The sequence below is a fragment of the Zeugodacus cucurbitae genome, chromosome 5 (assembly GCF_028554725.1).
Source record: "Zeugodacus cucurbitae isolate PBARC_wt_2022May chromosome 5, idZeuCucr1.2, whole genome shotgun sequence".
Taxonomy (NCBI): Eukaryota; Metazoa; Arthropoda; class Insecta; order Diptera; family Tephritidae; genus Zeugodacus; species Zeugodacus cucurbitae.
The window spans coordinates 9,156,074-9,181,169 of NC_071670.1; the positions used below are offsets into that span (position 1 = coordinate 9,156,074).

Below are 25,096 nucleotides of genomic sequence, written 5' to 3' on the forward strand. Positions count from 1 at the left end.
AATTAAGTGGACGCACAAGTGTATGCAAAGCAGGTGAGCTTAGAGCACGGCAGCATCGACAGCGCACTTTAACAAACACGAAGCTGGCTTGAGCGAATGGATATTTCGAGTAGGTTTAAGTGTTAAGAGGTATATATGTATATATATCAGTCTCGTATTGTCTTAACCACAAAACTGTTGGCCTTACTTATAGATTAATGAAGTATGTATTAGTAAATAAGCAGCGCCGCTTTGCTGTAAGTGGAAGAAAGGAAGTGTGTTGAGGCTGTTTATCTGCCGGAGTGTGGCGCTTTTATTGACTGTTGACTTCTTCCGCAAAATTTATTCACACAGATTTTGAGATTCGAAATTTAATAAGACAGACTTTCTATTTATGTGCCACATGATAAGCCAGCTGAATTTTATGAGGTATAAACCAGTAGAAAGAAATATTTGAAGAAAAAAGTTTAACTTTTAAGACATCAAATTAATAAACCAGTTGAGAATTATAACAATTTTGAAGATATCAAAGAAAAATATTACAAACTAGTGATTTTTGAAGACAACTTCCAGAGGTCTCATATTATGCAATATACTCAAGGCCTCCTTTAATCAGAAATACCAAAAGAAGAAACTGGACGCGCATAACCTATACAGCAAACTTCACTCTGGATACTGTAGAAAGCTAAACCACTACTTATACACAATAGTCCCCGGCAGTAAAGAATGTTTTTGGCATGCCAAATAAGACTATCCACATTTTGGGTATGCTCATTGAAAACTACTCAGCCATTCTTCGCTCTATGGTTCAAGCCCGTCGAAACAAGTCGTTTTTTGGAACTCTTATTAATGGGACTCGATGACAATTAATTTCATTTTTCCTACAAATATGGGTTAAATAACCATACAGAAACAACAACTTATTAAGCATGGGTAAAGAAGCCATTCTCACGACAGTCGGCCCTACGTAACCGGAACGGACTTGGATTTTTATCTGGCCGAGGACTGTTAAATCGGCAGCAAATTATTTGGAGAATGTTTATGCCGCTACAACAACAACAACCCATACAGCAAAGAAGCTTCATGATTGTCAAGTAAGTTACAGGAAATCATATATCCGGTACAATAAAAACACAGCGATATATATTGATGTCGTCCCACACAAACATATGTGTTATAGTTCATGTCAAAGAAAAATTTGATTTGTTTCTTGTAGACTTTGTAGTTTAACTGAAATAAATCAATATCTAAATAGTTAATAGATTTGTATTCTTGTAAAAAAAGACTTGGATCTAGCTTTATATAACCTCAAAAAAATGTTCACATTTGTCCAAGGAAACAATAACAACGCCCAATCAATACGTTCTTGTTTCTACTTGTGCTTATCCGAAGCACTTTCATACCTAATTATAGAATTTCGAACTTTCATTTAAATACCAATACACAGTTACATAATATAAAATGAAGAAAATCCTTTCAACATCTGCCACCTTCGATAAATAATTACATAAGTTACTGCATCTGTATGGCAATTAAAAATAAAATCCAACACGATGCAAGTGTAAATAAAATAAAAAATGTAATTCGCAATGAAATGCAGCGAATAACGACGCGAATAAGTATATAAAAGACAGCAGCAGCAACAACTACAAATTACAAGCAGGCAATTGCAGGCAGTAAAGCTGCAGAAAAGTAAATGCAAAACACTTGAAAAATAAAAGCACGTGAGGCAGCAGCCAAGGAAGTTAAGGCCATTTGCGCACAGGCAAAGCAGGTGCGCATCACGAGGCAGGAGGCAGCTGCACATACAAGCTGAGCAGCAGTATGACAGCAAGATGAGTCGTATGATAGCAATGGGAAGTAAAGCACTGCCACAGAGCTCCACTTAATAAACGGCTTTTATTTTTTTTGGCGCTTACGGTTTAATATATTAACATATTTGTATTATGTATATAATATAAACTATAGAGAAATCTTGCCTGCCGACAGCGAGCATATTTTCAGCTGCTACAAACGTACATACTTTTAAGAAATATATATATTACTTAATATTTACTCACCTATTTATATGCAGAAATGCACTTTGTTTCATTTTCAGTATTTACAAAACTGTGGCAGTAATTGCGTTAGTATTTCTTATGCGCGATTCTGCTTAGGCACTTGATGCTATTTTCTGCAAATGGCATAGTTTGCATAATACCGACTTATAAATAGCATTAAACGTGAACTTGTTGCATAGTCAGTCAAACAATTTTGAGTGGCGCTCTTGCAGCTTGGTATGCTTGCTGTTGCAGTAAGAGCAGCTATGGATTGTGCATGCAAAGCTGTTATGGTGCTAAAAAGATGAGAAATATAAATAAAATATTGTATTGAAGCGCTTCCAAGGAAGTGTATTGAATCAAGCTTAAACTAAGTAAGGAAATAGTCAATTGAAATTGCAACTGTTATAATAATTTATTCCGAATATACTACGCACTTAAAATGTATATTGCATTTATAGATAACCCACCTAAATACGCTCCTCCTTTTTTTCTTTGTTCACCGTTTCAGTCCTTTATTCAGCTCATCAGAACATTTCAAGCAGTTGTCATTGGCTGGTAGTCAGAGAAGAAATATTTGACTACCTGCCGGTACACGCAGCGCACATTGGCTGGTCGAAAGAACACTAATTGTTAGCATAACAATGTAGTTGCTACTGATCAATAGCAATATTTAAACCAATCATGACTTATATTGAATTGAATGTTGAATGACCTTCAACAGAGGTCACAAGGCATATGCAGAGTGCAGTGAGTAATTACGACTTAACATATTATATTGATTTACTATTAATATTATGAATCTGTATGCACATGTAACTTTGAAATGATACTGAAATACAGAATTATATACTGTTTTACAGGATTCTTTAATAAAAATTCAACTAAATACCTGCAATAAGTGATCGACGGTTGCTTGATTCTATAACAAACTTAACAAGATTTATCCGAAATATTTAATGTTTTATACAAAAGTACTTTACGAACACTTCATTAAACACGTTTAAGTCTCTAGTAATACGTTTATTAACATATTATTGATTTATTTATAATAAATACGCTCCGAAAAAATTGAAATCGCACTTCGAACTTTAGCCGCGTAAAAATTTGCAAATCATCGAATAATGCAAATTTCAGTGTGGGTTTCGTCTCACACATTATCTATTCACAATAGTGTTTTCGTAGTTTCGAATATGAAGCTTGAACTTGCTATAAAAACGTGATTATTATAACTTTTTTATTTAGATCCTTAGAAATGTATAAAAAAAACAATTGTGATTGTATTTCCATTAAAGGTTATTTTTTTACAAAACAGACTTTCAATGGAATAAATAGAATAATAATTTTTTTTCGAAGCAATTTTTCGAATATTTTCTATATCCCAATTCTTCATCAATCATTAATATATGTTTCATTAAAATTTTTCGAACTTGCTAGTCTATGAAACACAGCTTCTACTCCTTTCGAAACTGCAGTAACAAAACTGATCTTCTATGCATCTGGCATCACACTTTTGTAGCTGCGAAATTTTCTCAGCTTCATTGATCATTTATAATTTGCGAATTCCAATTAGATGTTGGATTCCGGAAGTGCATAATAAATTGTTCCAAAAACTGAACAAATCAGTCGCGGGTATTATTGAAATCGTTTTTCGTTTAAGTGCGGTCGGTTGCGTGCATAGAGAATAAAAGGAATTGATTACATAAAGCATAAATATGACAATGCACAAATTGTGTCGGCGGCTGCAGCCGCAAGCGCCCTTGAGTTGTGTTACAATCAATTTAATAAATTTTAACATTAAAATCAATTAGTTGGATTGTTTAACTAATTGGGAATAGACCAAAACTTAGTAAAAAGCTGTGTAAAACAATGAATGTTTAATAATACTTTCATATATGTGGAGTGCAGTTAGGACATGGACATGCACGGTCGTGAATGCATTTGCATGTGCATAGGTATGTATGTATGCACCAAAGCGAATTAGAAAAACGGTACATTGCTGGGGACAGGTGACTTTGTGAGGCACTCGTATGTTCCATTTCGTGTGTGAATGCACCTGTGTATGGCTAATGGGTTGTCGATGTCAGTATGTAAATGTGTTTGAAGGCGTGCGGTTGCAATATTATAAAATGAAAATAGACTACACTATTATAAAAAGAAATAAAATTAAATAAAAAGAAATAAAATTAAATAAAACGAAATAAAAAGAAATAAAATTAATTAAAACGAAATAAAATGAAATAAAGGGAAATAAAATGAAATAAAACGAAATAAAACGAAATAAAATGAAATAAAGGGAAATAAAACGAAATAAAATGAAATAAAGGGAAATAAAATGAAATAAAGGGAAATAAAATGAAATAAAATGAAATAAAACGAAATAAAATGAAATAAAAGGAAATAAAATTAAATAAAACGAAATAAAATTAAATAAAACGAAATAAAATAAAATAAAAGGAAATAAAATTAAATAAAACTAAATAAAAAGAAATAAAATTAAACAAAACGAAATAAAATGAAATAAAGGGAAATAAATTGAAATAAAACGAAATAAAACAAAATAAAAGGAAATGAAATTAAATAAAAGGAAATGAAATTAAATAAAGGGAAATAAATTGAAATAAAACGAAATAAAATGAAATAAAAAAATTAAATAAAAGGAAATAAAATTAAATAAAACGAAATAAAATGAAATAAAGGGAAATAAAATTCAATAAAAAGAAATAAAACAAAATAAAAGGAAATGAAATTAAATAAAAGGAAATGAAATTAAATAAAATTTAATAAAATTGAATGAAACGAAATAAAAAGAAATAAATCGAAGTAAAATGAAATAAAGGGAAATAAAATGATATAAAACGAAATAAAGGGAAATAAAATTAAATAAAACGAAATAAAAAGAAATAAAATTAAATAAAATTAAATAAAAAGAAATAAAATTAAACAAAACGAAATAAAATGAAATAAAGGGAAATAAATTGAAATAAAACGAAATAAAGGGAAATAAAACAAAATAAAAGGAAATTAAATTAAATAAAATGAAATGAAATTAAATAAAGGGAAATAAAAGTAAATAAAACGAAATAAAATTAAATAAAGGGAAATAAAATTAAATAAATAGAAATAAAAGGAAATAATATTGAATAAAAGGAAATGAAATTAAATAAAATTGAATGAAACGAAATAAAAAGAAATAAATCGAAGTAAAATGAAATAAAGGGAAATAAAATGAAATAAAACGAAATAAAATGAAATAAAGGGAAATAAAATTAAATAAAATTAAATAAAACGAAATAAAATAAAATAAAGGGAAATAAAATGAAATAAAGGGAAATAAAATTAAATAAAATGAAATAAAACGAAATAAAGGGAAATTAAAGGAAATAAAACAAAATAAAACGAAGTAAAATGAATTAAATGAAATAAAGGGAAATAAAATGAAATAAAGGGAAATACAATTAAATAAAAAGAAATAAAAGGAAATAATATTAAATAAAAGGAAATGAAATTAAATAAAATTGAATGAAACGAAATAAAGGGAAATAAAATGAAATAAAACGAAATAAAATGAAATAAGGGGAAATAAAATTAAATAAAACGAGATAAAATGAAATAAAGGGAAATAAAATTAAATAAAATTAAATAAAATGAAATAAAACGAAATAAAGGGAAATAAAACGAAATAACAGGAAATGAATAAAATAAAAAACATCCGTATAATCTAATACGATGCATTAAATGAATATAAGTTTTAAAAATTCTAGTAGTCAAATTAAATAAAGTCAAAAAAATAAATATAACTTATTTAAAAATAGAAGAAAGTGTAAAGTGTTGTGTAAAAAAAAACTAATCATGTTTAAAAAAATTATTGCGAATGAATTAGCAAGAAACCTTCCAAGTAAATAAGGTAAGAACAAAAAGTATGTTACTCGCAATATATATGCACATACAGTGGAATTTCTCTAACTCGAATCACCATAATCCACCAAAAAACTTAGTTAGAGAGACTTCGAGTTATAGAATTTTCAGTAAAACGTGCAATTTTTCAAAATATTGATTTCTACACAGTTTTACTTATTTACTTCGCATAAAGTTTTATGTAAATGCGTTAAAACATGTATTCTGTAATTTTGTTTGTTGAAGTTTGCTATTTTTTGGCTCTTAACGTCTGTATCTCATGCCTTTGTTACCTGATTTATGCAATCCATAAGTGAAATATCATATTTTTGGTTCGCCTCCATACGATATAGAGGCACCTTTTCAAAATTCTCCCTCGATTATAAAATTTTAAATTTTGTATGTATGGTTGGACTTTTGTATGAAATTTGATTTCTATTGTCAATTCAAGAGTTCGAGTTATGGAGAACTTCGAGTTAAGGAAGTTTGAGTTATGGAATGAAATTTGTATAAAATTTGATTTCTAAGCGCTATTGCCAATGCAAAAGTTCGAGTTAGTGAGATCTTCGGGTTATAGAAGTTCGTGTTATGGAAGTTCCACTGTATTTAGGTTTTTGACAAAAATATTTAATTATATCTTATATTTTTATATTATTTAAAAACTTTGTTTGTTTATATTATATTGGAAAAGCTTTAAGCTGAGCTTAATATATATCACTAAATTGTATAATTCAAAATACTAATTTTACCAATATAAAATAATAATAAGTAGAACAATATTACTTGTGTTTGCGGCAAGCCTTTTCATTTAGCGACAAATAGCTTCCGTGCTGTGAATTTACTACTCAATAACCATAAAAGACATTCATCTCCGTGCTCCCTACCTCTTTTATATTGACTTGCATTTTCTATTTGGAAATCAAAGTGTTTGTGTGGGCTCATTTATCCTTTCGTCATAATCTCCACTACTCTGTCGCTGACATAATCGCCGCACAAAAAGCATACAATTCAATACAACGAAGAATCACAAAGAAATCGGCAAATCACTACCATACCAGTTGACTGGCAAATGCTGGAACAAAAGCTTACAAACAAAGCCACGCATGTGAAGGAGCTGTTGAAAGTGCAATTGGCGCTCAACTGAGTTGGGAGTGTTTTGTGTGAAATATATGTAGTCGTTTTACCATAAGCAAAAAATATCTTTAAGGCAAATAAATGAGATTTAAGTTGAATGCTAAGGTAGCAAAGCAAATCTCATTCATAGTGGAATCCGATTATATTTCTTGAACAAAACATTGCCTGACCTATGAAATACCAGAGACATAGTTCAACATCTATCTTACTGCAGTTAGTCATAGATATGTCAAAGTGCTTTAAGTAGAAGGGTTGGTTTCGAGGGTTAAGTATAAGAGACAACTTATCTCTTGTTGAAGAACAGCTTGCGGCAGTATAGCGTCACTGTGTTTATCTTTCAGCTTATCTAAAGGAAGTCATAGATCACGGTTTCTATATATTACAAACCTCCTCTCTCTCATATGAAAGCAAAATTCGCGTTCCTCTAAATATTTCTTAAACCAATTTTGCACAAATTTGCATCGCTAACTACCCCATTCCTGCTTTTATGTAATTTGTTATTTTTGTGTTGCAATTTTCTGCTCGTTGAAGAAACGCACCCAACTGGAAATTGCTGCGGTAATTACCTTTGCTGCTTCCGTTGTCGTGCTGAGACAACGTTTACTGTCACTACACACTTCCTCTTGGAGTCTTTCTGATACTACTTTTAAATTGTCAACGACAACCGCAACTGTCATATTTTTATTTTTGAGGTATGTAAACCAATATACCATAGTTCGCTCTGCTATGTGTCTTTTTAATGGCTTTTCATACATGTAACCTTGTCGGCAGTGCAACGCAGTCTTATTTTTTCATTTCCATTTTACTCAGATTGAGTTGAGGTTGACGGCGTTTTCCATGATGAAGTCATGTCATGTAAGTAGGGTGCAGCTAGCAGCATCGGGTGAGATTTTGTTGTCTAGGGTTCTCTGGAGAGTACATATGCATTGTAGGGAGGAAGCACAACCTTTTCGTTTTGCTTGTTTTGCCTCTTCGCGTTGGTGGCTCGTTTTAAAATGTCAATTTATTGACAGTTATGCTGGTGTAAATAAGTGCGGGGAATTTCATTAGAGCTAGTTAACGATGTTGGTAGATAGCGTGGATGGTTGACTCAAGACTGGAGCTTCACAGTGGTACGTTGAAGAATGCTGAAAAGATGAATATTGGAATGAGTGCGTACTGAATGCTTATTTGTAGGTAGTCATTGCGTTAGTTTATGTCTTGCACTTAGAAGAACAGTATCATCAAAGTGACTATATTGATAGATTTACAAAAATTTTGTAGGACTTTTTGAAAGTTAACGACTGAAATGTAAATTCATGAATGCGATGAGAATTGTAGGCGTTTATAAAGGAATTAAGTGTATGTTTAGTTCCACCACAAATTTTTACCACTTTAGGGTATCAAAACTGTATGCGAATCCAACCAATACATAGAGGAAATCTAATTTCATAACAATTACTCATCTCTTCTACACACAAATCACTATATTTCCAATTACAAATTCTATAGAAAATACTGAATAATTCTAATCAAAATTCCACTCACTTCATCAGTGGAATATTAAATGCAATGCAATGTGAAAATAGCAAACAAGGCAATCAGTGGTTGCAGCAACAACAAATAAATAAAAATAATCGATATTGACAGTGACAAATATTCAGCTCCGATACACTTTACAATGCATTACAATAATGCAATACATTATAAATTACACTTGCATACCGATTTACAAATTTTGTCGACTTGACATTTGCTATTTGCCACAAAGCAATCAAGTGATAATCAAAAATCCTACAGAAACTTGTGCTGCGATAAGGAGAAAGGAACAGTGTGAGCACAGTAACCGTGCGGCCGAATATTACCATAACCGCAGCATTTGTATGCAGTCCAACAGAAATTATTCTAGTACATATACTAAATGTAAATATTGTTGGGAACAGGGTATGTGCGAGGTTGGAATATTAACAAAAATAGATTACGCTCACAAAATATGGTTACGAGTGTGTAAATCACAACAAGAGAATAATTGGCTAAGCAGAGAAGAGTCGTGAAGTGATATGGAAGAACAACGGAAGCTGAATAGAGGGGAATAACAAATGAAACTTGAATTAAAATTACTCGAACGAAATGAAGAAAGTGGTCTAAATAAAAGTGGAAAGTGGAACTAAATAATAATATGAATGGCGGGTGTACTGAGATCTATTAGATTAGATTAGATTAGATTGGATTAGTTTAGATTAGATTAGATTAGAATAGATTAGATTAGATTAGATTAGATTAGATTAGATTAGAATAGATTAAATTAGATTCGGTTCGATTCGATTCGATTCGGTTAGGTTTCAGTGACTTGATTCGTCCTGAATCCAAATCCTTGGAAATTGGTTGGAACATTAACATTATAATTAATTAATATGAACTGGGGCTCCACTTCAAGTTTTTTTGATTTGGTTCCCCCTGTTAAAGTTACAAACCTTCACAAATTGGTCAAAATACATCGCAGAGATTTACACATTTGTCATTTTAATCAATTTTACCCATTTTATGAAGTTGTTTTATATTGATTTCAGACTATTCTCGCCTGGAATTGTACTTGACATCCTGTGTTTTTGCAAATATTATTTGAATATGCCTTTCACTCGCTTGTCATTTTATTAGATACTGTATTTGCGCCAAATAACATGCTGCTACAACGTGCAATAACAAAAACAACAATAAACACTCTGGAAAATGGCGGAACAATAACAATAAGAAAAGCACCAACATCACAATAGGAAATAATGATATGGATAATATTAGCAATAATAACAGCAAGCCACAGGGACAGATAGGTACAGAGGCAAACCTAGCTAGAAATCTATATAAATACATACATAGCCAAAATACAAGCCAAAATTTCCATAAATATATGTAATTACCGAAAATTATAAAGGGTGCAAAGAAACCAAATTGAATGCGTTTGAGGTCAAAAATGCGAAGATTATCTCTTTTTTAACCTCCTTCACATTTGTCGTTTAAAAAAAATCAAATTATTGACAAAAATGTTTCTCCAAATCTAGCTCTTGATATTTGAAAATCAAAAGCAATCAATTAGTTCAAAACTTTTGAAGATCTCTGCTATCTAAGAACTACCTCAAAACGTTTTTCAAAAGTTTTCCGAGCACAAGACAAGCGTTTCTCGACAGCCAACAACCGTTATTTACTACAATATCTACAAACCACTGCAAGTGTTGGATTTGTAGTTGTTGTAAATCGCTTACTATCAACTTGATCTGATACGTGAAGTAGATTCTTACCTGTTGCGACTCGTCAAAGTTCGTTCAGTTTCACTCTCGGCGTTTTCAAGTATTTTATTGTTATTGTTGCAATTTGTGGCGCAAGTGTGTTACTGTTATTATTTACTATTTGCTTTGCTTTTATTTTACTTTACTCTTCGTGTTGGTGTTGGTAAGTTGTGTTTGGCAATTTAAAATCAATCAAAGTTTGATCGAAAAGTTCATGGCGATAACGTTGAAATGTGATGGAGAAAGAAATATCAGTGTAGGTAACAAATATATGGCAGTTTGGGCATAATAGCAATGATATAACGGATGATATTTCGGAGTCTACAAAGCTATTTTGAGTGATTTCTGTGGATTTAGGTTGTGTTTATTTGGGTTAGGTGCTGTGCGAGATGTGAAATTCGGATATACTTATATGTTGAACAGCGGTTTTGAAAATATGTATTTTTGTTATCTGCAAAGTCCTTCTTCGTTTTCTTCAAGCGCGTAAGAAAGTATACTATCTGAAGTTTCTGGAAATATATGTCTTCGACACCAAAATATCATTTAACAATTGCTCATACTTGAGTCTTTTTAATACAAATACACATTTTTTACTTGCAATTCATAAAGCAATTTTTTTTACGCTTGAATTTTGGGATAACCCATTTCCGAAATTGAAACTTACAGCTGAAGATTCCCGGGGTCTATTCAGTATATAAATATTAAGGAGCGTTAGATTAAACCAGCTCTTGTCTTCACTAGCGATTACTGGGGAACCAATTTTATTACTAGTCTAATGTACTAATGCACTTACGACAAATTTTGAAAGGAGACCCACTAAAGTACTCGAGACTATAAATCCGGGAATCTAAAATATTTATTCAGGGACTGGGACTATGTTTTATAATGTATGATATCAGACATTATCACTTCGAAAAATGCATTTCGCTAAAGCTATTATTATTTTTAGATATATAACTTATCGATATCGATATATATATTATATAATAAATACATACTGTCAAAGCCAGAATAATGTCCTTTAAATGCATTTGCTTATCAGTGTAGCAAAAATTGCTCAGGTATATATGTGATAATGTATGTCTAATCAAATATATATATGCCTCTATATGCTTGCAATAATAATTGTGTACGAAATTGCATAAAATCACTGATGCGTGCCACATTATGAAATGCGAAAGCTTTATGTGTGCGTGAGCTTTCAGAGCCACTAAATATCACATTAAGCAACAAAACAACAGACTAAATCGAATGAAATGGCTATAACAAGTGTGATAACAACAATATTTTTGGTTTTACATGGAAATATGTACGTTGCAATTTATATAGAGTGTATATATTCAGGCAATAATGAGACTGTGGTAATTTAATTCACATACTACACATACTACACATACTACAGTACATTCTCTCAACTAAATTTAGGCATTTATTCTTGCAAAATATATTCAAAATCAAGACAGAGTTGCATTCATCTCAATTTGTCAAGAAAATGTAGTATATATACAGGCGCAGTGGGGATTATTGATTAATTAACTTTGTTATTACTGCTCTTTTGTGTTATTATTACAATTATTTGTTTTGGCCTTGAAACATTATGAGATTTTGTAGTGAGGATAGTGTCAAATATGTTAAGAAATGCTTAAATAATCTCCGATCTCATACGCTTATAAATTCTAATTAACGAAAGATTAAAATTAACTTAAATGGGAATCGTGATAAAGTTCAATTCCATCTGCATTATTGAAAGATAAACATCTGGTGACTTTGTTTAGGAAACCATGTTATCTATCATTTAACTTATTAGCTGCTAGAGGACCACTTGGCAAATACTACCCTATGACACAGAATCGCAAATCTTGGACTTAAGGAGCTTCGAAGAGCTTCTGTTCTTAAATTGACAATTGTTTGACACTTTTTTTATGAGGACAGAAAATGTTTTAATCAAGTTGGTATTCCATAGGAATCAATCCTAAATCATAATAAAAATCGAGATATCCCACTTATATCCACTTTTACTTCTCTCTGCCTGACTATGACCATGAACTGTTTGACTTTTCTAAATTCTGCTAAGTGGTACTAAGTGCACGCAATCTCGCTTTTTGTAACATAATTTGTAGGCTTTAAATTTTTTACAGTAAACCGCTGCTTCTCAATGCTTCTAGGCAATTTGCGCGGATTTATGTAGGCTTTTAAAATTTGTGCAGAGTTTTTATGTTGGAAAATAGCTTTTTGCCATCAGCGACTTAAGCAGGATAGCATCGAAAAAGGAATATAATAAAAAATGTGAAAAATTGAAATAATTTTTTTTGTTTTCGTTTTCTATCGTCTCCTGTTTATTACTGCATATATATGTTGCCATTTTCACGTTTTCATTCCCTCGCACTCTCTTTTTCCAGTATTAATTTTAACGTCGTTGCCACATTTTCTCAAATTTAAATTATACCTTTGTGGGAAGAGTATTTATGAGTTGCGGTTTTTTTAATTAAATTCTACGTGCACCACTCACTTGCCAAATTCAATGCTTCAAAGCCTCGACGAGATGTAGAGAGTGTCCAATACCGAAGGAGTTTTCTAAGTATGCATATGATTGAGAGTGAGCGTTTTGTTTCGGCATGTCTAGAGGCTTTGTTTTTCAATTAGGCCGATATATTTCCACTTCCGTAGAAACCCATTAGGAAAATGTTAACTTACTCTTATGATAGGTCGTCTCTGGAGAAAATTACTCATTGTGACCTCTCTACGGGGTTCAGGTTTTCATACATTTCCTTTATGGTCTATAGAGATCATAAATACGGTATCTCTTAAACCAATGACTTTGGATTCTGGTATGTAGTAACTCAATTAAACTTACCTAACCCATTTCTAGCGATAAAAACCGGTGTGGTACACTGAAAAATTGAGGTTAGGGGTCGTTCAGTATCTATAGAGACGAGAAACTAGGTCTTGAGTCTAATGAGAACACATAACAATTTTCCACCTTTTTCACCTACTTTTACAGTTCCAGCATTCCTACCAGCCACTTCAATTTATTTTAGCACACAATGTTTAGCTTTGTTGTCCACCTTAGGTATATTTGTAGCACTGCTGCCAGGTTTAAATTAAATTTAACATTCTTTTACATAAATCTGCTGCCGTAATTACAACAGATTTTGCAATAAGGCCTAACAGCTTTGCACAATTCTCTGTAAAGCATATTTATTTCAATTAATTAAATTTATAAAACTAAATTTAATAGCCAGAATCCCTAGAGCACTTGGTTGAGTAATAAAAAATAGGCAGCGAGAATTTTTAAAACGGTCTAAGTAGCTATTGCGGTGTGAGAAGAGCTTATGCCTGCTTAGTGGAACTAATTGCGGTCGGTTTATATATTTATGCGGTAGGAGATTTTTTAAAGCTGAGCAGCATGGTGGGATTTGTTGAGAGGATAATTAGAGCTCAAAGTTGACGAAAGGAGCGTCCTATAAAATGGAAAGAACGAACAAGTGAAAATTGAATCTGGCACGCCTTTCTTATACCTATCTCGAACCCACTTTTTTCGGAAAACTGTGTGGATTATAAATACTTTCAGCGACATCTTTCGCTCAGGGAAGACCAACTCCAATTCGAATTCATCATTTTTCTCGCGACCATGCCACCATTTCTATTTTCATTTTATTTAACATTTATTATTTTAAAATTTTACATATTTCTTGACATCTGAACACATGCAACGAATATCTATTTATAATGAGACATATGCCCGCAGGCAGTTCATATAATATATGACAGTCCCCCAATATCATATAACCGCCAAGCAAACGTTGAATTTGTTGAATTTCTACAATCACTTTGCCACTTTAATTCCTTTAATTTACGAGCGCATTTGCTTTTCATGGCTTAGTGACACTATCTTGACCTCGTATGAAAAAGAAATTCCATAAAAATGCCACTAAATGCTTTCATGTAATCTCTACAGCCATTTAAAGTTATAGCTGGCCGCAAATAGTTATCATCTGATATTTATATCGGAAATAACGTTTATGGTTATGGTCATGAAATCACGTGACGGTTGAGTAAAGAATGGGAAAATAAATTGTAATATGTCATATTATAAACTTATGTAAGTCGTATGTCAAATATGTGTTTCAGATTCAACTCAGTAGTTACAAGTCTTGTTAAATTTGGACTAAAGCTCAGTCCTAATTTTAAACCCAATATTAGCTCTAGTTTAAGTCATATTGACATTATCATTAACAATCTCCAGTCTCAGTCTCGGTCTCGGTTTCGGTCCCATCCCCACAGCCATTCTCAGTCGAATCCGCATCCTCATCCCCAGCTTCAGTTTCAGTCTCATGTCAAGAGCCATTCTCAGCCGCATCCGTACCTTCATATCCAGTTTCTGTCTCAGTCCATTCTTAGTTTCATTCCTAATTGTCGGTCCCAGCATTACGCAGCCCGCCAAAATTAAAAAAAAATTTGCTTCATTGAATTTATCAACTTTTTTCAGGTCATAAGTTAAGTGGAGGGTATAAAGCTATATCATGAAAACTAGAGCTGATAGAGACATACTGATTACAGATTTGAATTCAGTGCACCCAAATTTATCTCGAATCAGTTGATAAATTCAAAGAAGCAAATTGAGTGTTGGCCTGTGTTATTCATTATTGTCGGATCCAGTCTCAGTCCATGTTTTGATACCCGTCCATCATCGTCGTTTAGCTTATTTAATTTCTACCACCTTCTTCTAGTGCACTCCTCCTACCCATCACTCTCTACGCATCACCTCACTCCGCGTGGTCATTAATTATTTTCGCAACTTATCACTGTCACTGCCTCCTCACAAATCTTCATGCATATGTACGTATGAATAGATATGTAAGCGAATTGTTTTGTAAATACTCCTTTGTATATGTATGTAACACCGTTATGCGGGAACGCCGCTGAGTGCGACCATGTTTACGAGTATGTGATAATGAAAAATTGCCCAGTCATACATTTAAGCTCTGCAAAGCTGACAGGGCAGTAGGCAGTCACTTTCAAGTTCAAGCTTGTGTCTATGTATGTACATACATACTAATATAATATGTATGTTGTTGTTTTTATAGTGCCTTGCATGTATGTGTGCTTATGTGTTAATATTTCCGCCAGAGTGTATGTCAGTCTATTTTTCTTATTAAGTTATTCATTGTTTAACGTAGACAAGTGTTTAAATGCCTGCACATACACATACTCTTCTTATATTTGTGTCTGCCCACACATTTTCATGCCCATTTCCAGCGTGTATTTACATTTGCCGCGTTTTTCTGCTGACATTATTTTCTGTCGGCTCATAAATATTCTCATATGAATAATGACTCGCATACTTTTAGGCAATTATTTCCGAGCACACATACCCAAACGCTCAATGAGCTGAGTTGCTGGCACAAATGTGCGCCGTTGAACACCTGACATTTTCACCTGGCATTTTCATTCAGCTAGAAATCATTTAGTGAACTCAATTTAGTCATTGCACCAATTCTGTTAATGCACTGCTGCATCTGTGTTGTGAGTGGTGGGTACACCGTTGCGTATGAGTAACAATTATTTCACTCAACGTAGTCATTGTGTTGTAATTGCACTTTAATGGCAGCAATTTTCTTTGTTGTGGTAAATATATTAAGACTAAGGTATTCGAAAATGGTTAAAAATCTTTTAGTAGTTCTCCAATTCTAACCTATTGAAATAAGGAAACAGGACGGTTGACGCCTATATTACTCACATTTATTGTTAAAATATTATACTTTTATGTAATTGTTTATTGTTGAAGGTCAGATCCCCAAGAAATGCTTAGGTACCCTTATCGAAAAATGAATAAAAAGTTTGACAAAATTTGAACAAAGTTATGAAAATTTAATTATTTTTTTCGTAAATTAATTTTTTTTTGAAATGTTACTTTAAAAAAATTAAAATAATTAGAAACAAATTTGGAAAATAAAAAGCGTGTTTGTAAAATATTTTGCAATTTTAAATTTTTTTCGAATATTAGATGTTTTTCGAAATTTTTTTAACTTAAAAAAAAAATCGAAAACCAAAAAAATGTATGTTAAACCTATTATTTCGAGAAAATAGAAAAAAAGGAAAGAAAGAAAATATTTTTTAAGTTTTAAAAAAATTTCTCATACTTTAGAATAGTATTAAAAAAATATTTCGAAAGATTAGAAGAAAGTGGGATAAATAAATATTTTTTTTAAACTCAACATGCAAATTTTGAAAAATAAATTGTTTTATTAACTTTAAAGTAATTCAAGAATTACTTTTTTTCAGAAAATTAAAAATTTTTTTACGAAAAATGTAAATTTAATTAAAGAAAAATTACTTATTTTAACTTTTAAAAATTGGAATGACCAATAAAAAATTGATGATATTGATGCACTTTAAAGTTTTTTTTTATTGATTTCATTTAAAAATATCACAAATTTACCTTAACAATCAAGAGACTGAGGAATGATGACATATTCAGATACTTTGCTGTCAAATAAAATAAACGAATATTCTTCTTCATTCCCACAATATATTATATGTATCTATGTATATATTTTTTACGATTTGCTGTTATTTATTGCTAATCTATTTACATTTGGCTTAACGCCAATTGACATGTTATCATAATTCTTCACTGAAATCATTACATCTATTAAATTTGTTGTTGATTTTTGCCTTACTTGTCGTAATACAATTCGACAACTGTCCAAAATTATGTAAGCACAATGTTGTGCTGCCTTGGTGAAATAACAACAACATATTTGATTTTCAATTCCATATGCTTTGCATTGGAGATATTCGAAAAAACCACAAAAACCACCGAAATTGTGGTTAGGTGGGTCCGAAATTTCCATTGCAACAATATGTTGGCTCTTATTGGCAATGCTTTCTGAAAACAACAACAAATATTTTCATAATTTAATATGCGTACTGTGATTGCATAACGTGTGAATGAATCAAAAACTGCTAAATGTTGGTGTAAGAGAGTGGAACTGATAAGAATTTAACTATCAACTGACCATTTACTCTCTCTTACAAGCTTCCAGAAGTCATTGTTTCGACTTTTTTAAAATTTAGAAGGGCTCATTGAATACCTCATGGTTCCCACCTACACCCCAGATAGGGATATATTTTGATGATATTTAACAGATCTGAGGTTTCACAATACAAAAGGTGACGTCTTTCGGTCTTCGAGTATTAGGAAAAGGTTTTGTTGCATTCGTTGTGATAGGCTTGATTTTCATTGCCTTTTATTGTCATTGCCTTTCGTGCCTTCTCCGACAGTAATGTTTTGAAGCAACAATGCTTGGTAAGAAAAATGTCATGCAAGCATTTGCTTTTGCTGCTCTGAGTGTGTTGTTGATTTGAATTGTTCGCTGAGAGCAAAACATTGCATTGTTATGTTAAATGAACGAATGACTTGAAACAAGGAGTAAGCCTGCTTGAGCAGCAGTTTAATGCCTACCTTATGAAATTCATAATCTTTACGGTAGAACATATGAGTTTGAATTAGGCGTTCGCTTAAGTGAGAGTTCTGTGTTGGAAACGCAAGCAATTGGAAACCGCTATTTAACTGTGTGACAAACACCAATATTAAACTATCTGCGAACCTGTATAATTTCTGTAGTGAGGTTGCCATATCTCTTCATATTTGTCACATTATAGTCGTTCTGTTTGTTCTGTGATGTATTATTGTCGTTCTTGTTGTGTGAGTTGATTGATGCCAGTAGTGTCGGTATTGATTCCTTGGCGTTGACAGAGGGGCAAGCAAATTTTATGCAGACTGTTGTGTATTATAGTGATAGCCTCATGCTGATGGCAATCATTGTAGATGGAAATATTCTGGTTGAGAAATACCCAATTGGAAGTGAGAGAAATATTTCATTTGAAGCTTTACTTCAGCTACGATAATCATCAATTAAGATTTTTTTAGAATTAATAATTTAAAAAAATAACAAAAAATCGATTGAAATTAAATAAATAAATCGATAAATTCTAAAAATTAAAAAAAAGTTAGTAATATTATGATTTTATAAAACAAATGTTAGTTTATTATTTTAGAAAATATTAAATGGAGTTTTTAAATTATTTTAAATAAGTTTTCAAATTTCGAACAGTAATAAATATTCCGTTAAAATTTGACTGCCACGGCCTCACCATAATTGTTAACGTAATTTCTACTCTTACAAGCAACTATATACATACATACATCACATCACACGTGTGCGTTTACCCTTTCGCTGTTGCGTATTGTTTGCTAATTAGCAAAGCGTTTCGGTGACGAGCGCTATTGTGTTCGGTTCACTCACTTGTGAAGGCAACAATGCCATATAGCACACGGTGCTCTGGAGCGAATTTAAATAAAATTTTTAGGTAAATAAAATTTTAAAGTGGATTCTGTTTCTAGGTGATATTAGAAACAAAAAAAGGTAAAATGAAAAAAATCCACTTGGCGCTTTTTTTTGGCAGCGAAAATAAGATTTTTTGCTTCATTTTCAAACTTTGATCTATAGCTTCTTTTGAAAAATAATATTATCACCCTAGCAATGCATTTTAAAACCAAAGTTTCAAGAATATTTTGGAAGTAGTAAATGTCAGCTGTCAAAAAGAGCTTGTTTGTGGTACTAAAATTATGTTTTTCTGAAAATTGTAAAATTTGCAATAGTTTTTTTAATTTTGCGACTTTTAGGACCAACTTAATCAAGAAAAAGAATTATTAACAGAAATATTAAATTTTTTCTAGAAGACATAAACTATCTGTATTATGAACAAAATCTCTTAATTATCAATATTTTTTATTGAAGTGTTTTTTACAATAAAATATAATGTAACGCAACTTAAAAGATAAAAATGCAAACAAAGTTACATTATTTCTCATAAGTATTCACATATTAATCACAAGTTCAAACTATTGTAATCGCAAACTGCGCGTAATAATTTTTTGGAGTACTGAGGATAACTCTTTAGGACTTTACACCTTTCCCAAGTTTTACTGCAATCTGCGTGAACAGACTCACACGATTGTTCGCTAAAGTATCCTAATCTCTTATTGGCTTTCGTACAAAATTCTGATACATGGTAAAATATCGCATGAATCTTTAGTGTAACTGGAATTCCATGGGATTCATAACTCTTTTCAAAAGCGTCGATAGTTCGATTGAAAAGCATCCGTCAACGACTTTTTTCAAAGCTCGAAACGTATCAACTTATTTTGCGCAACTCAAACTTTTCATGTCATCTAATACGTCTATCTTATTTAATAAAGTTTTACACGCATTACCTGCAAAAGTCGGGGATCCATATGTACACTGACGTTCAACATTGCATTGTTTGGCCCATTGTACACTGACCTCTTCGTTTTCCAACATCATTCGTTTGAATAAAGTATTAACACCACCTAATAATAAGTGTAATTCTGGAGGAGGGATTACATGTAGGACTTCATCGTTCGCCAAAAATAGAGGTGGGTTTACACAATTTTTAAAGAAGTTAGAATGTTTAAAAACTTTCCCTTTCGAGCACCAGCTTCTGAAGTTGTTTAAACAATTTTCTGTTGTCCTAGCGGGTCCACAATTATTGATATTAAGATGAGATATTTCACACCATGTACACGGATGTGAACTATATGTCCCATTAGACCAGTAACGATGTTGGCAAGCTTGAGATCAGTAGCTATTTGTTCAAGCATCGTCTATAAAAATCTTATTTTCGCTGCCAAAAAAAAAGCGCCAAGTGGATTTTTTTCATTTTACGTTTATTTTCTTTCTAATATCACCTAGAAACAGAATCCCCTTGAAAATTTTATTTACCTAAAAATTTTATTTAAATTTGCTCCAGAGCACCGTGAGCAGCGACAACAATAATAACAAAGGCGATAGTAATGGCGATGGCACTGTTGATGACGACGACACATCACTCCAAGTAGATACAAGTGAGTAACCAAACCAACACACAAATGAACTCACTTCGATGTTGTTATTGCTTTGGAACTGTTTGCTTGGCCCTGTGAGTGTATGCTTTGCCAACACACCCACATTAATGCTTTAGCATAAACTTTGTTATTGTTGTTGTCAACGTTATTTGAGTCTACCGCTTGCTGCTGTTTTTCCTGTTGGTTTTGTTGTTGTTGTTTTATAGGGGTCTTGTTTTCTACTCATTGATGAAGTTGTTATGACCACCTGACGTACAAGTATATTTAACCCTTTCGCGGGCACATCGGCATAATCCGACACAACAAATGGCTTAAATAGGACACGTCGGTATATGCCGACATAGAAAATAAAATCGTATATAAACACGTCGGACATAGGCGACGTCTACTCCATTGGTTTTATATGTAGTAGCTTATTGTGTGCCACTGCAGAAGCAAACAGATTTAAGTTAGTGTCCCAATTTTGAGTAAAAATTAAATCAATAAACCATAAACCCAAAACTGAAATCGGAATTCAATTATCGGTTTTATGAGCCAAATAAATGCATGTGTCATTCTGATAACATTTACTAAATTTCGTGTGTCCGCGAAAGGGTTAATGAAACCGCTTTACTTGTTGGTCCTATGTACGCAGTAGCATACTTAAAGGCGAACGCACTCAGCCCCATCTAAAGCATTCGTGTGTGTGAGCACTTGTGTAATGAGTGGCAGCTACTTTGGCAATATATTATACTTCTTCTTCTTAACTGGCGTAGAAACCGCTTACGCGGTTATAGCCGAGTCCACAACAGTGCGCCACGCATCTCTCCTTTTGGCGGTTTGGCGCCAATTGGTAATACCAAGTGAAGACAGGTCCTTCTCCACCTGGTCCTTCCACCGGAGTGGAGGTCTCCCTCTTCCTCGGCTTCCAGCAGCGGGTACTGCATCGAAAACTTTCAGAGCTGGGGCACTTTCATCCATTCGAACAACATGACCCAGCCAGCGTAGCCGCTGTCTTTTTATTCGCTGGACTATGTCTATGTCGTCGAACAACACATACAGCTCATCATTCCATCTTCTGCGGTATTCGCCGTTGCCAATGTTTAAGGGACCGTAAATCTTCCGCAAAACCTTTCTCTCGAAAACTCCTAGTGCCGTCTCATCGGATGTTGACACCGTCCACGCTTCTGCACCATAAAGTAGGACGGGAATGATGAGGGACTTGTAGAGTTTAGTTTTTGTTCGTCGAGAGAGGACTTTACTTTTCAATTGCCTACTACTACTTCTTAACTGGCGTAGAAACCGCTTACGCGGTTATAGCCGAGTCCACAACAGTGCGCCACGCATCTCTCCTTTTGGCGGTTTGGCGCCAATTGGTAATACCAAGTGAAGACAGGTCCTTCTCCACCTGGTCCTTCCACCGGAGTGGAGGTCTCCCTCTTCCTCGGCTTCCAGCAGCGGGTACTGCATCGAAAACTTTCAGAGCTGGGGCACTTTCATCCATTCGAACAACATGACCCAGCCAGCGTAGCCGCTGTCTTTTTATTCGCTGGACTATGTCTATGTCGTCGAACAACACATACAGCTCATCATTCCATCTTCTGCGGTATTCGCCGTTGCCAATGTTTAAGGGACCGTAAATCTTCCGCAAAACCTTTCTCTCGAAAACTCCTAGTGCCGTCTCATCGGATGTTGACACCGTCCACGCTTCTGCACCATAAAGTAGGACGGGAATGATGAGGGACTTGTAGAGTTTAGTTTTTGTTCGTCGAGAGAGGACTTTACTTTTCAATTGCCTACTCAGTCCATACTAGCACCTGTTGGCAAGAGTGATTCTGCGTTGGATTTCAAGGCTGACATTATTATCTGTGTTAATGTTGGTTCCTAGGTATACGAAATTATCTACAACTTCAAAGTTATGACTGTCAACAGTGACGTGGGAGCCAAGACGCGAATGCGCTGACTGTTTGTTTGATGACAGGAGATATTTCGTCTTGTCCTCGTTCACCACCAGACCCATTCGCTTCGCTTCCTTATCCAGGCGGGAAAAAGCAGAACTAACGGCGCGGGTGTTGTTTCCGATGATATCAATATCATCGGCGTACGCCAGGAGCTGTACACTCTTGTAGAAGATTGTACCATCTCTATTTAGCTCTGCAGCTCTTATAATTTTCTCCAGCATCAAGTTAAAGAAGTCGCACGATAGCGAGTCACCTTGTCTGAAACCTCGTTTGGTATCGAACGGCTCGGAGAGGTCCTTCCCGATCCTGACGGAGCTTTTGGTGTTGCTCAACGTCAACTTACACAGCCGTATTAGTTTTGCGGGGATACCAAATTCAGACATCGCGGCATAAAGGCAGCTCCTTTTCGTGCTGTCGAAAGCAGCTTTAAAGTCGACAAATAGATGGTGTGTGTCGATCCTTTTTTCACGGGTCTTCTCCAAGATTTGGCGCATGGTGAATATCTGGTCAGTTGTTGATTTTCCAGGTCTAAAGCCACACTGATAAGGTCCAATCAGTTTGTTGACGGTGGGCTTTAGTCTTTCACACAGTACGCTCGATAGAACCTTATAAGCGATGTTAAGGAGGCTTATCCCACGATAGTTGGCGCAGATTGTGGGGTCTCCCTTTTTGTGGATTGGGCAGAGTACACTGAGATTCCAATCGTCGGGCATGCTTTCTTCCGACCATATTTCGCAAAGAAGCTGATGCATGCACCTTATCAGCTCTTCGCCGCCGTATTTGAATAGCTCGGCCGGCAATCCATCAGCCCCCGCCGCCTTGTTGTTCTTCAAGCGGGTAATTGCTATTCTAATTTCTTCACGGTCGGGCAATGGAACATCTGTTCCATCGTCGTCGATTGGGGAATCGGGTTCGCCATCTCCTGGTGTTGTACTCTCACTGCCATTCAGCAGGCTGGAGAAGTGTTCCCTCCACAAACACAGTATACTCTGGTCATCAACCACTAGATCACCGCTGGGGGTCCTACAGGAGTGTGCTCCGGTCTTGAAACCTTCAGTTAGTCGCCGGATCTTTTCGTAAAATTTTCGAGCATTACCCCTGTCGGCCAGCTTGTCAAGCTCTTCATACTCACGCATTTCTGCCTCTTTCTTTCTTTTTCTGCAAATGCGTCTCGCTTCCCTCTTCCGCTCTCGGTATCTTTCCCATCCCGCTCGTGTTGCGGTCGATCGCAACATTGCGAGGTAGGCAGTCTGTTTTCTCTCCACTGCGAGACGACAATCCTCATCATACCAGCTGTTTTTTTGGCTTTTCCGAAAGCCAATGGTTTCGGTTGCAGCTGTACGTAAGGAGTTTGATATGCCGTCCCACAGCTCCCTTATACCGAGATGCTGATGAGTGCTCTCAGAGAGCAGGAGTGCAAGTCGAGTAGAAAATCGTTCGGCTGTCGGTTGTGATTGCAGCTTCTCGATGTCGAACCTTCCTTGTGTTTGTTGACGTGTGCGCTTTTCTACACAGACGCGGGTGCGTATCTTAGCTGCTACAAGATAGTGGTCCGAGTCGATGTTGGGACCACGAAGCGTACGCACATCAAAAACACTGGAGACATGTCGTCCATCTATCACAACATGATCGATCTGGTTGCGAGTGATTCTATCCGGGGACAGCCAAGTAGCTTGATGGATTTTCTTATGCTGGAATCTAGTGCTACAGATGACCATATTTCGGGCCCCGGCGAAGTCGATCAGCCTCAGACCGTTTGGTGATGTTTCGTCATGGAGGCTGAAATTTCCGACTGTTGTGCCAAAGACACCTTCTTTACCCACCCTAGCGTTGAAATCGCCAAGCACGATTTTGACATCGTGGCGGGGGCAGCGCTCATAGGTACGTTCTAGGCGCTCATAGAAGGTATCTTTGGTCACATCGTCCTTCTCTTCCGTCGGGGCGTGGGCGCAAATCAGCGATATGTTGAAGAACCTCGCTTTGATGCGGATTGTGGCTAGACGTTCATCCACCGGAGTGAATGCCAGGACTCGACGACGGAGTCTCTCTCCCACCACGAATCCCACACCGAATTTGCGCTCCTTTATATGGCCGCTGTAGTAGATGTCACAAGGACCCACCTTCTTCCGTCCTTGTCCCGTCCATCGCATTTCTTGGATTGCGGTGATGTCAGCCTTTACTCTTACGAGGACATCAACCAGCTGGGCAGAGGCACCTTCCCAATTAAGGGTCCGGACATTCCAGGTGCATGCCCTTAAATTATAGTCCTTTATACATTTGCCGTGGTCGTCATCAAAAGGGGGGTTTCTCATCCGAGGCCTGTGTTTCTTATTCACTGGTTATTCGTTTTTATGTGGTGGGTCCCAAGCCCTACGCACAACCGCATAAGCGGGATTCGCCTTCTCACTTTAGCTCGCTTCCAGACGGATGTCTGTTGGCTACCCAGAGGATACTTGGTCTAAGACCGGAAGTTGTGAGCTTCTTGAGCCACATGTAAAAGAATCGTTCCTGGCCACTCCCAAGTGAATGGCAGTCAGAAACTTTCCTCACTTACGTGAACTTCTACATATGACTCCATCCTCCTATTATACACTTACATATAAAAAAAGTAAATGTAGATTACATAATATGCAACCATAGCTTCATTTAGAAAGGTATGTGAATGCTTGCTTGTGTTCCTTGTTATTGCTGTTATTGTTTTATATTATTTATGTATTTACTATGGCAAAGATAAAAAAAATTGCTTAGTTTAACACACTGAGTTGCATTTATTTCATTTCATGGGTAGTCACATATGAATACAGGGTGGTCCGAATACGTGTTTCTCGTGTTGATATAAAGAATGGTTCGTAGGAGCTTCATTAAGATCTATGTCAGATTAGAAATGGTAAAGGTGTTTGTGATTCACCT

The 25,096-nt window shown here is 34.7% G+C and overlaps 1 long non-coding RNA gene across 1 annotated transcript; it reads right to left on the reverse strand.

Annotated features, from left to right (window-relative positions):
• Window positions 1–2,039: 2,039 nt before the first annotated feature.
• LOC128922238 (uncharacterized) lies at window positions 2,040–3,351 on the reverse strand. Its single transcript, XR_008471460.1, has 3 exons — window positions 2,911–3,351; window positions 2,489–2,850; window positions 2,040–2,314 (listed from the first exon to the last, which is right to left on the reverse strand). It is a non-coding gene; the product is annotated as an uncharacterized LOC128922238 (long non-coding RNA).
• Between the last annotated feature and the right edge of the window lie 21,745 nt (window positions 3,352–25,096).